This window comes from Dendrobium catenatum, unplaced genomic scaffold (genome assembly GCF_001605985.2).
Source record: "Dendrobium catenatum unplaced genomic scaffold, ASM160598v2 fragScaff_scaffold_313, whole genome shotgun sequence".
Taxonomy (NCBI): Eukaryota; Viridiplantae; Streptophyta; class Magnoliopsida; order Asparagales; family Orchidaceae; genus Dendrobium; species Dendrobium catenatum.
The window spans coordinates 683,914-697,092 of record NW_021318775.1 but is presented as its reverse complement, the minus strand read 5'-3'; positions in this window follow the sequence as shown (position 1 = coordinate 697,092).

Genomic DNA, 13,179 nt, shown 5'->3' with positions numbered 1-13,179 from the left:
GTATGGCTATTATACGTATAGTTTTAGGACTCTAGATTACTATGCAAATAATGATTATATTAATATAATGATATTTTTTTACTGTTATTTATTTCCTTTAATATAGTTAATTAATTTCAAATGTCAAATTAATTTGTTTCTAAATAATTAATCATTGATTTCTAGCTAAAATAAAAAATAAAAAAATAAATTCTTCCACTTTAGACCTCGGGGCATGTCAAACTAGTTCAAAAATACTCGACCACAGTACTATATTCTTTTACATTCACGTGGTTCCTATTGAAGTCTAATAAATTGGCCAATGTTCACATATGTAATAAATTAAGCTCATGCTTGAATGATCCTTTCGACATTCTTTAAAACAGTGTGACTTGTGTAACTACTAACTTTAGGACTTTCACTTCAAAATTTCTCTCTAGAACCTAATGATGAAGCACCTTAGTGACTTGAATAGTTCATGCCTTCTTATGAAAATGTCTTGCAAGCTCTTGAGATTTTTTTAGGCACTCAATTTTTTTTTTAATGTGTATCCTCTTAAACTTGAAGAAAGATGTGATGACAATTAATGGCTGGCATGAAAACTATCGAAGGGAGAATTTCTTAAAGTTGGTAAAGAAATTTTGACAATTCAACATGTTTTTGACATCTATTAATGATGTTGCCAATTCAAAGTACACAATCTGATCAGTGGGATTATACCTTATATAGTTTGCCTCAAGGTGGGGCCTTTTGGATCTGGTGGGTGGCTTTGCCTCTACAATGCCACTGGAAAATATGTATGTCAGCTCTGTCTTTATCCTCTTAGCTACCTTAGGTGGAGAGATGTACAATTCATCACTAGTGTGATTATGACTGTGATTAGCAGCATGTTTTTAAGTTACCATCATGATGCTGGATCATCTTTGATGAGTTGTTGAGTTAGAGGATTCCTCAGGAGTACATTCTCTTTGGGCATCTCTATGAGCCTAGTCCATTACCACTTGAATCATCTTCATGTTTCTCTATCAAATTTTCATCAAATCATAGTGGTTATAAAGTTCTAATTTATAATGTTTATTGATGACACTAGGTTTTGTTGTTCTTCATGTAATGCTTGTCTTTTGATTATTTCATCAATCAATGCTCACCACATCATTCAGGATGTTTGATCCAAATTTGTTATTTTTTTACAACTAGCCACAGAAAAAATTTTAACTGCCTAGAGCAAGAGAACATAATGAAGGAAACAACGAGTATAAAGAGTAAGTGAGGAACAAAGTAATTTATATGAATAATAAAAATGGTGTGGAGTCTAAATACACTTCTTGGCCTCTTTTTTATAAGGTTTAAAGTACTACAGGAAAGGCTACACCTAAAAAAAAAGAGATAATATGTTTGCCAATAATGTGGCTTAAGAGGCCCTTCAGGTGTAATCTAGGCGAGTCATCGAGGAAGACTACTTAGGGAAAGTGCATGGGTAAGTCTTCAAGGTCAAGTGGTTGGGGGAATTTTGTAGAGCAAGTTCCTTAGGGAGTTCTTGGGGGTGAGTTCCTTCGATAAGTCCTCAGGGGTGAGTGCTTTATTGAAGTCATCTAAGATGGGCCATTTAGTCGAGACCCTAAAGTTGAATACCCTAAAATAAGTGGGGATTCTCTAGGGGTAAGAAACAAGTACATAAGGTGAATGTGGATAGAAATAGTAGACAAATATGGTTGATGGAACCTTGAATTTGGGATTTTTATGTAAATATGCCTTCTTTAACTTGAATGAGAATATTCATGAAAGCAAGATTGCCTTGTGTCATGCCCTAGAATTTAAATCAAAAGATTTTCATATCTTTTTATCTTTTATACATCAACGAGAACTTACAGAATTAAACATAAGTGGAAAATCATAATTACATTATTGTTCATTCAATATTTACATAGACGATAAGTTCCTAAAATAATATATATAATAGTCAACATTAGAACACAATAAAATATTTAACTAAACAGTAAAAAGTAAAATATAAACAATCATGCATTGATTAGCCACACTTTATAGGCTCCTTGTTCTTACCTGAAATCATTTAAAAATCATATAATGAGCACATAGCCCAAGAATTAACGACAATCTACCATTGCATTCAATGCAAGATAAACAAATCAATATGTATACTCCAGTTCTAGTTAATTTCAATTAATAGATTATTAGTATGAATAATAAGTAATTTATGAAATTAATATCTATCAATAGTAAATACCATTATAATCAATAAAATTATAGTACTTAAATAAGAAAAAAGAGTCTACCAATCTACAAAAAATTTGATAAAAGTCTATAATTCAATAATAGGGGCTACACAATAAAAAAAGCCTAAGTCTTCTACTATTATGCCAAGTCAGTACATTCTAGAAATATATTATATCATTATGCCAAATAATATCTATCAATATCCTTGTCATTTACTATTCCATGTTATATGAATATTATTGTGGGTTTAATCAGTTCAACATCTGTTCTATCCAACAATCAATTTATATGCTATCTAAAAATTATAATCAAGGATGTGATTATGAATACCAAGTTAAGACATCAAATTTTGATGTGATTTTTTCAACATCATCAACCCCAATAACGGACTTGTAAGTATTTAGTCTTTATTTTAATTCCAACAGTCCATCAATTGGTCAACAATCTATATCTTACCATTATTGTTTAAAAATCTCAAAGTAGTTCATAGGCGACTTTCAATAAATTATTAAAGAGTCATCACTCTCTGTCGACATAATTCGATTAATTGGTTACATGCTAATTTCTAGAATTATACCATAAATCTTTTAATTAAAGAAAATCATTTCATTCCACCCTTGTGGATAAGGTATTATATTTTAGTAGTTAACTCATATTAATTATAATATTTATAGTTAGCCTTTGTTGTATACATCCATATGTCAAATTTATCATATATAAAATTCTTTTATTTATTCAATTCAATATCATATATGAAATGCAATAATATATGAAAGGCAAAAAAATCTACATACTTTACAATAACTTAATAAAATCATAAATATCAATTTACCTAATGAAATTCAATAATAGTGCAGTAAACAATACTCATAAGAATCATATATATCATCTTCAAAAAATTATGTGGTGAAAGTTTAAGAATTTGCTAGATAATTTATTTTGATCAACTTCATGAAAAGTAAAATCATAAAACACAATATCATTAAAAACAAAGGTAGGAATTGGGTTACATATCATGATTAAAAGAAATCTCTGAACATAACCAATGGACGAAGAAGCCCGAAAGACTTTCTCATAGTTTGCTCTCTTCTCCTTTCTCTCCCTTCTTTGCTTGTCTTCCCTCCGGCTCCTTCCCTAGCGAAGAATGAAAACAAATTATGGGTGATGGGATGTAGGGATTTATATTAAATAAATTAAAAATAAAGTTAATGTTCCTAGCTCTGTAGTGCCCAAGAACCAACATGGCTACGCTACATGACGCTCCAAGAGTTACTATAAATCAGAGTCCTCAACACAATGGGGATGCTTGCTCGATTCTTCCTAGAGCCACTGTGCTTGTAAGGACAATGTCGCAATGTTGTAAGTATAATTTTCATATTTTTAAATAATTATTATTTTATGAAATTTAGAGTTATTGCACATTGAACGGATAGAACCAAAAAGAGCTATCATATAATAATGTAAGCACTTTTCAAATGAGGGCTTGGTTAGATAAGTTCACTAGTCCAACTTAATGTGTGCATCCTTTATTAAGTCACTAACTAGTGAGATCCTATACTATGAGTGTCGTTAGGGTAAATACATTATTATCTCCGACCTTGTTCCAAGAAAATCGTCACAAAGTAAGGTTTATTTTGGGCGAGTGCTTTTCTTAATCATGCTTATCGAGGTGAACCTATTTGATACCTATGAATGACCTACACATACATAGACATACACTTGGGATTTATGTGGGCAATTGTTAAGTATTATCACAAACTTAATAATGATTACTATCAATATTACCTAAGATTTCTAAAAAAATTCAAAAGGAACAAAACTTTCTTAATTGCTAATTTATTAACCACAAATTCGACCTTCCATAATAGAGGGAGCATACATGTAACCTTGGAAGGAGTATCCATAAAACATTATATTTTTGATATTGGAGTTCATGTCCATTTGATTACTGATAAGTATCACATTATATTATTTTATATTTTAATTAATAACTATGATTGAAATCCTCCAATTCTTAATAGAGAGAGAAAGTAGAGGGAGAGTATCTAGGAATTCAAAATTATGTTATTTGAATTCTGATTTCGTGCCTTCGTCGTCGGTGGGAAGACGACGGAAAGTCGCCGGCCATCTGAGGCCATCGGTCTCTCGGATGATAGGAGATCATCAGGACGGCTAATTGTTGGAGGTGCTCGTGATGTTTCATTGTCTCCACCGGCATTTGGGGATGGAAAATCAAGTTATTACCCTGGAATAAAAACTGCAACTTTGATGAACAAACCTTTGATCATTAATGAAGGAGGACAGAGGGTGAAGAAACAATCCATGGAAGTGCCTGGTAAGGGTAAAAAAAAACTATTGGAGGATAATCTGGAGAAGTCTGGTTGGCTGTTCAAGAAACAGAAAGAGAAGGAAATTGTTATGATTCCAAGTTCTACTTTTGAAACCTTTTCCATAGAGGTTGGAAAGGAGGAGGAAAATAAGGTGAATTCTGATACCCTGTTGAGAAAGACTATTGCTGTGAATGAACCGGAGTGTTCTGTAGTGAAGAAGAAATATGTAGAAGAAAGTAATTCAAGGTCAGACCTGGAGGAAGTGCGTGCTTGCTCTACTGGAGAACTTGGGAGATTCGTAGAGGTGCTTGAGGAAATGCCCAAAAGACCGAATCCTGGTAGTCTTCAGAATGCTTGGTCTAGAAATAAAATCATTAGATTTACTGATCTGGATTTAAGTAATTGCATAGCTGAAGATGGTGTCAAACTTCATATGGAAAAAGTTTGTGAGAATTCCAATAAACTGAACAAATCCTTGGTGGTTAAAATTTTGGTGGAGATTTACCATTTTCTTCAATTATCTATGAATTGAGAAAGAAATGGAAAAAATACGGCAAATTTCACCTTACAATCCTGGGAAAGGTTGGGTATTATGTTCGTTTTTTGAAACAGAGCATTTGGAAGCGGTGATCACTAATGGTCCTTGGTTTGTTAACGGAAACATTGTGGGAATAGAGAGATGGACTCAAAGGTTTGATCCAAATACTCTTGAAGGCCTATCAGCTCCTATTTGGATCAGATTGCCAAATTTACCACTATTTTGCTGGGATGAAATAAACATCTGTCGTATAGCTTCATTGGTGGGGAAGCCATACTTAATAGATGGTAATATGTTCCAATGGTCGAGAAGGGAGTTTGGTCGGGTATGTGTCCGAATCAATTTGAATGATAAACTACCTACAGGTGTGTGGGTAGAGGGATAAGAAGGCAAATTTTTCCAGAAGATAGAGTATGAAAGGTTGCCTAACCTTTCCTTTGAATGTGGGAAGATCGGTCATAACAAGACTGAGTGTGCCAATAGTTTTTTGATGAACAGGGATAAAGCTATACTGATGAAGAAGGTGTGAGAGCTTGTTCCTTTGATTTGCCTTCTCAGATTTGAATTTTTCTCCCAGGATCGTCCGGGACGATATTGAGATCGTCCAGGACGATCAGTGCATTGAAATAGCTGATTTTTCTGGAATGGGATCGTCCAGGCCAATTTTGGATCGTCATGGGACAATCAGTGTATGGCAAAATCCCGAGAGCAAAACCGAAATTATCGTCCTGGAAAACTGTCCTGTACGATTGGAATTTGGTCACATCGTCCTAGACGATGTGGCGATCGGCCAGGACGATCAGACTAAGGTTATAAGGAAATCAGCTCGTTTTGAGGAGAGAGAAAGATATTTTATAAAAATAAAAATATCTGAAGAGAGAGAAAGAGAAGGAAAGCGAAGGGAAAGTTTGTTTTCGGAGGCCGCGGAGCGCTTTTCGTCCGACGCCGCTGTTGGGAAAAGTGTTTATCTCGTGTAAGGACTCCGAATCCTATTTTGGTTTTCAGAGATATTGAGTTTTGATCATGTTGTGACCTGTTTTGTGTTTTTGTGATCGAAAAACGGACCCGGTTTTGTATTGACACAACTTTCACCGCACAACTTTTAATATGTTATAGATACGAATATTCTACACGATTTGATTATTTTCTAGAACGATTTCACCGGTTATTTTGGGTTCTACACGATTTTGATCGAATAGAAAAATATCAGGATGTTTATTGATATTGATTCAGCAGAATAATAGTCTTATATTATTGTCGTGAACATTCTATTGTAATGTGTGGTGAATTATGATGTGTAGGATTTTTGTGTAAATTTGATAGACTGCTGTTACGCCGCCGAATTTTCGTACGATTTTCGATTTTTCTGAGATTGATGAATTGAATAGATATGCATATGAATGTTGATATGATTGCTCTGCATTGTTATCATATTGACTATTGAATTGACTATTGATACTGAAAGACAAGTGAAAACCTGGTTGAACGTTGGTTGGAGATCGACTTGACCTGTACAGGATGGTGGGCCGACGGGCTTTTCCTTTAAACCATTGACCATGTATATATCGATTGGGAGTTATAAGGAGATTAAAATGCCGACGGGCGGCCGAACGGGCACAGAGTGACGACTCTTATTGAAACCAACGTATGGATATCTACAACAGCAATATGGATTCTACAACAGCACTATGGATTTCTACAATAGCACTATTGATAATAGCTAGTGTTTATGCTTGTTCAGTAAGACCATTGTATGAAATTGCATGTGTACGATATTGCATTGTATGGATTTCCTGATAGGCATGACTTATTGATTTCTGATTGATTTATTAATATTGACGGATTTATTGTATTGAATTGATGTTTTACTGATTGGATTTATTGACAAATCTATGGGTTTCTGTTACTGCACGATTTCATTGATATTGTATGTTATTGATTCATGGATACCGACACCATTATGGATATGGATATTGTATTGATTCATGAATACAGATACCGAGATTCTTGATTTATTGATATTATGGATTCATTGATTCTCGGACATGATTGATACTAATGATACGAATACCGACACTATAGACCCACTGATATATTAATTTCTTGAGCTTTATGGATTTCCTACTATTTACTGATTTTTATTGATTTCTGTTCCGTATTGATTTTTGTATATGCATTGACTCATTGATCATGTACGATTGATTGATTTGACTTGATTTGATTGACCTGCATATTATTTTCAGTGCCGTGCTTTGATTTCAGTTGTAGGCTTTGGTGACCTGCTGGGCTATTTAAGCTCATTATATGTGGTTAATATTTCAGGTGCAGAGCCTCCCGCGTGAAGCTTCTTTGGTTGCTAGTGTTGTATTGTTTTGTTGCCTATGGCAAGCTTTTGTTTTGTAGCCGTAGGGATATTGTACATATGCTTTTGGACGATCTTTTGACTGTATATATGTTGAAATGTGAATTATAGTAGACGTTGTATCTCTTTTATGTATTTCTTTTCTGTAATGCAATTATCTCTGGCTGACTGTACTGAATGAGAAAAAAAAAAGAAGAGAAAGAAAATAGATATGAAATAATGTCAGACGAATCCTTTCACTATTGATATCTGTGGCATCATAGAAGGATATGTAAAAGAGCATGATTGAGAAGGAAGCCTTGGAAGACAATAAAATAACAGGAGACAAGGAGACCAATTCCGAGGGATATGGACCTTGGATGATGGTTAATTATGGGAAGAAAAATTTCAGCAAAAATTGGAACAAAAGATCAGCTGACCAGGTGAATAAAATTAGGTAAATGTCTCAACCAAAGCAGTATGTTGCAGTAAAGAAAAGATCAAATGAAGTCTCTGGCTTGGTAAATCAGAATACAACAGAACAAAGTAATGCAATTACAACTGAGAAGTTTAAAGAAGGTGGCACATTGGAGAAAGCTTCCAAAATAGCTATTAATAATAGCTTTAATGCTTTGGTGGACTTGGAAGAAGGAGAATTAATGGAACCATCATTGAATGATAATCTGGGTGAAGGAATTGCTGTAAAAGAAGTCAAGGAATCCACAGAGATCGAAGTTAATAAGAAGTTTATGTTAGAAGCTGATTCAGGTTGCAATGATTCGGCCTGTACAGGGATTAATGGGATTGAGGGATCTACTCAATCCACTAAAAAGAAGAGACCAAAATAGCTAAGAGATCTGGGACCAATTAATGCATCTACAAGAAGCCATAGAATGGAGATGGAAGGAAAAGGTAATTTGGGGAGTAATCCCCAAAATCCTTTTTAATGTATTCCATATGTTTTTGGAATTGTAGGGGAGCAAGGAAGAGAAGTACTTCCCTCTACCTAAAGGAGTTTGTAAAAAATAATGGTGTGTGTTTTATGGGTTTGGTTGAAACCAAAATAACTGGAATTGACATAAACGAAGTTGATGCCTTGATTGGTAGCAGTTGGGACTTCTACTGTGTCTCGTCTTCTGGGCTCTCGGGTGGTATACTGATTCTGTGGAATACGAATTCAGTGATATTCTCAATGGAGGATAGTTCTACACAAATGGTGCTTGGTGAGCTCAAAATGTTCAATAATTTAAGCTGGAAAGTGATCACGGTTTACGGGAGCACTGAAGTGAGCAAGAGAAGAGACTTATGGAATATGATAGATAAATATTCCAATTATGATCATCTTATGGCAGTTGGTGGAGATTTTAATTGTCTAATGTGAAAAGAAGACAAATTGGGTGGTAGAAGATTTGTTTATCATCAAGGATCAAGGGAGATGGAAGAATGATTGCTCAACAACGATCTTCTTGAAGTTGGCTTTATCGGTCCTAGATTTACTTGGTGCAACAACAAGGTTGGTGGTGCTAGAATCCTTGAAAGATTGGATAGGTGTTTTGTTAATACGGTTGCTTTAAGTTCTCCTTTTCAATTGGTTGAAAGACATTTGGCTAGAATTGCCTCAGATCATTGCCCAATCCTTCTCCAATTTCGGAATTTCAACACTAATTCCAGCAAAATTATCAAATTTGAGAACTGTTGGGCTTCTTACCAAGCTTCCTTTGGGGTGGTAAGGAAGGAATGGTCCAAGAAGTATCAAGGAAGTTATTCTCAAGTTCTCAACAAAAAATTCAAAAGAGCCTTGAAGTCATTATTCTATTGGAGCAAGTCTAAGCATAAAGAATTGAACAAGTTGAAAGAGGATCTCATGGAGGAGTTTATGGAACTTCAAATTAAAGAGTCTTCCTTAGGGTATCTCTCTGATCAAGACTATTGGATCCTTAAAGAGAAGGTTTTGGAACTCAATGCTACCTTGGCAAGATTGAATACATGGTGGAAGAAAAGGGCCAAAGTTAAATGGCTCAATGAAGGTGATGGTAATTCGAAGTTTTTTCATAATTATGCTAGTGCTAGAAGAAATTCCAACAAAATAATAAAGGTGAAAGATGAAAATGGAAATATGGTGGAAGATCAAGAATAAATGGAGGAAGTTTTTATGTGGTTCTTTCAAAATAAATGGGAATCCATAAGGTGTAAACTGGATGGTTGGCCGGCTCCTACCAGTTGCTTGAATGATCAGGATAGAATTCTGCTGGATGCGGATTTAACTATGGCTGAAATTGAAGATGTTTTAAAACATTTGGGAGGGAATACTTCACCAGGTAACGACGGAATTTCTCATTCTTTCATTAAGGTCTATTGGGATATCATCAAGGATGACTTTTGGATGGCCTTAAGTCATTTTTTTAAACATGGTGAGATGAACAAAGATTGGAAAGAAACTCTTATAATTATAATTCCTAAGGTCTCAAATCCCATTCTTCCAATAAATTATAGACCTAATAGTCTATGCAACACAGTGGATAAGGTGGCGGCAAGGATAGTTTTGAATAGACTTAATTTGGTTGTTCCTAAACTTATTTCTATGGAGCAAGAGGCTTTCATTAAAGGGAGATCATTATCAGATCACATATTGGTTGCACAAGAAATCTTCCACAAAATTAGAATTTCCAAAGCTACTAAGGGCCTTGTTTCATTTAAAGTTGATATGGAGCAAGCCTATGATTCAATGGCTTGGCCTTCTCTTAAAAGAGTATTGGAGTATTTTAAATTTTTGCATAAATTTTTTGAGCTTATCATGGAGTGTGTTGAAGATCCTATGTTCTCTATTATCATTAATGATAATTGTTCAAATTGGATCCATGCTAGAAGCGGTTTTCGACAAGGCTGCCCCTTATCTCCCATTCTTTTCATTCATTGCTCACAACCTCTTTCTAATGCTCTTGTGGTATAAAGATTTGTCCAGAGAGACCTCGTATCTCCCATTTATTGTATGCGGATGATGTCATAATGTTTTCCAAAGCTAACAGGAAGGAGGTCTTGGGAGTGAAGAAAAGTCTTCATAATTTTTGTGAATGGACGGGGCAAAAAATCAATTACAACAAATCTCTAATTATGTTTGGAAAACATGTGGAGAGAAGAAGAAAGAGATGTTTATCTAAAATTATGGGCTTTAAGTATGTCAAAGAATTCTATTACCTTGGGTTAAAGATGGATTTGAAGAGACTCAAGAGGGAGGACTTTCAATTCATCATTGATAAAGCTTTGAATAAGCTCAATCAATGGGTTAGCAAATGCTTATCACTTCTGGGAAAGATTATTCTTGTAAAATCAGTGTTGCTAGCACTTCCTATCTTTCACACGACTCATTCGTTAGTACCTAAAAAGGTGTTGGCTGATCTGGATAAAATATGCAGAGAATTCATCTGGAATAAGAAAAATGGATCCAAGGGATTGCATTATGTGAACTGGACCGATATGTGTAAACTGATTGAGTATGGAGGTCGTGGGTTGCATTCTAACATATCTAAAACTCCTGCTCTGCGTGATAGATTAGCGTGGAGATTCATTCAAGATGATCAATCCCTTTTATACTCAGTAATGGCAGCGAAATATGGTAATAGGTTGCTGAAAGGCAATAGCAGTGGAAGTAATTCTGCTGCATTTAAAATACTGAGTGAAGGATTTAAAATGCTTAATCCTATTGTTAAATGGGAAATTGTTAATGGAAGATCTGTGGATGCTATCAAAGATAATTGGATCCTAGATAAATGTATTAACAAGTGGCTTACATTTGTTATTCCAATAGATCACAGCCAAGTTCTCGTTGAAGAGTTTATTCTTGATGCAAATGGAATGAACAAAATCTGAGCAAATATTTTGGCAAGGAGCTTATTGATATTATCATGCAGATTCAGATATCCCAAGAAAAGAAGGCTGATTTCTTGGTGCTGATCAACCAAAAATTTGGAATGACTATTCTTGGGTTAATCAGGAAATTGGAGGCTATTGGAACTTAATATGATCGATTATGGAAGTGGATCAAGAAGGCAAAGTTGAATGCTCGGGTCGAGACTTTTTGGTGGAGATTAAAGAGGAATGCTATCCCGTCTATGCATTTTTTATGTAATAGAATGCTTGTTCAAAACGCTAACTGTCCAAGAGGTTGTGAGACTATTGAAGTTGTGGATCATATTGTGTGTGATTGTTGTAAGCTCAGAGAGATTATTCATCATCTAAATCAGTGGGGTTTCAGTTTTCCATTGTTTAATTCCAGTGAACAATGTATTAGTTGGCTGAAATCCAATGCTTCCAGGAAAGGTATGATGGTTAAGCTTTATTTGTATTATTATGTTTCTATCGTGGAAAAGTAGAAAAAAGATGATATATGGTGGTGTCAAAGATAACTCCAGCTTTATAGCCTTAGAAGCCATTTCTCAAGCTTCGGTCTCTAATAGTTTTAGCCAGTTTAATTTGGGCTTTTGGGATGTTAATCAGTCATTAAGACTGTCTAATGCTTGGCATCCTCCTCCACCCAATTGGCTAAAAGTTAATGTTGATGCATCTCTTCTGTCATCCTACAAGGCGGGTATAGAGGCTGTTTTTAGGGACATTAAAGGTAGATTCCTATATGCTTATGGTAAATCATTCATACATTGGGATATAGCTCAATTGGAGTTACTTGCCATTAATTCAATCAAAGAGGAGATCAAGGATTGGATGCTCAAATTCGATGGCATTTTCATTGAAGGTGATAACTCAAACATCATTTCTTACTTCAAAAAGGCTTGGAATAATAGGAAATTCAAGGACGATGGTATTGAATTTCTTGCAAACTTTAATTTTGTTATTTTTAATTGCATTAGTAGAGAATGCAATAAGTTAGCAACCTTATGTGCTAACTATGCTTTAGTAAGTAGCTTTACTTGGGATAATTGCTCTGAGAATAAGGTTCCTCATTTATTTTTTAATATTTTGAAGGAGGAATCTAAATTGTAGTTGCTCTTTATCTTTATTATTAATATAGCTTCCAATTCTTAATAAAATAATTGAAATACCTCTAAATTTCAAAGACAATATTGTATAAAAATTTCATAATTCTAAAATATAGAATTTTAAGATAAATAATTCTTATAATTTAAAATTATATATATATGATAAAAAACTATCAAATAATTATTAGTAAAAAAGCTTCTTAAATTATGGTAATCTACACAGAGTTTAACTTTAAATTCTAATTGAAAAAGGATAGTTTTTTAAAAAAATAGGGAAAAATGGACTTTGGAGGGGCCATACAGTTTTTCTGGATGCCATTTGTGCTGAAGTATTGTGAGTAAAATGTAAATAAAATTAAAGTAATTAATAAGTAATTTGTTAATGTATTTGAAATTCACCCAATAATTAATTATTTAAGTGTTGTATTGAATCGCCTTCCCTACTGGCAGCCACAACTACACTGTCAGCAATCGCATCTTGTGGTTAGTGTCTGTTGCAAATACCGCAGATTGGTATCACTTGTTGCCAATCTAATCATCAAGTACAACTGTCACCAACTGTCATTACCTGTCACCTGCCATCTTATCACCTCCATCACTCGTCGAATTTTTTAAAAGCATATATTTAAAATGCATTATAAAAATAAAAAATTTCATTACATTTAATTTGAATCCAACAAAATAATTTACTCATTTCTTAAATACACATTAATTTACATTATATTCAAAATGTCATTGGAATTCAAATTCATAAAAAAAAGTCCA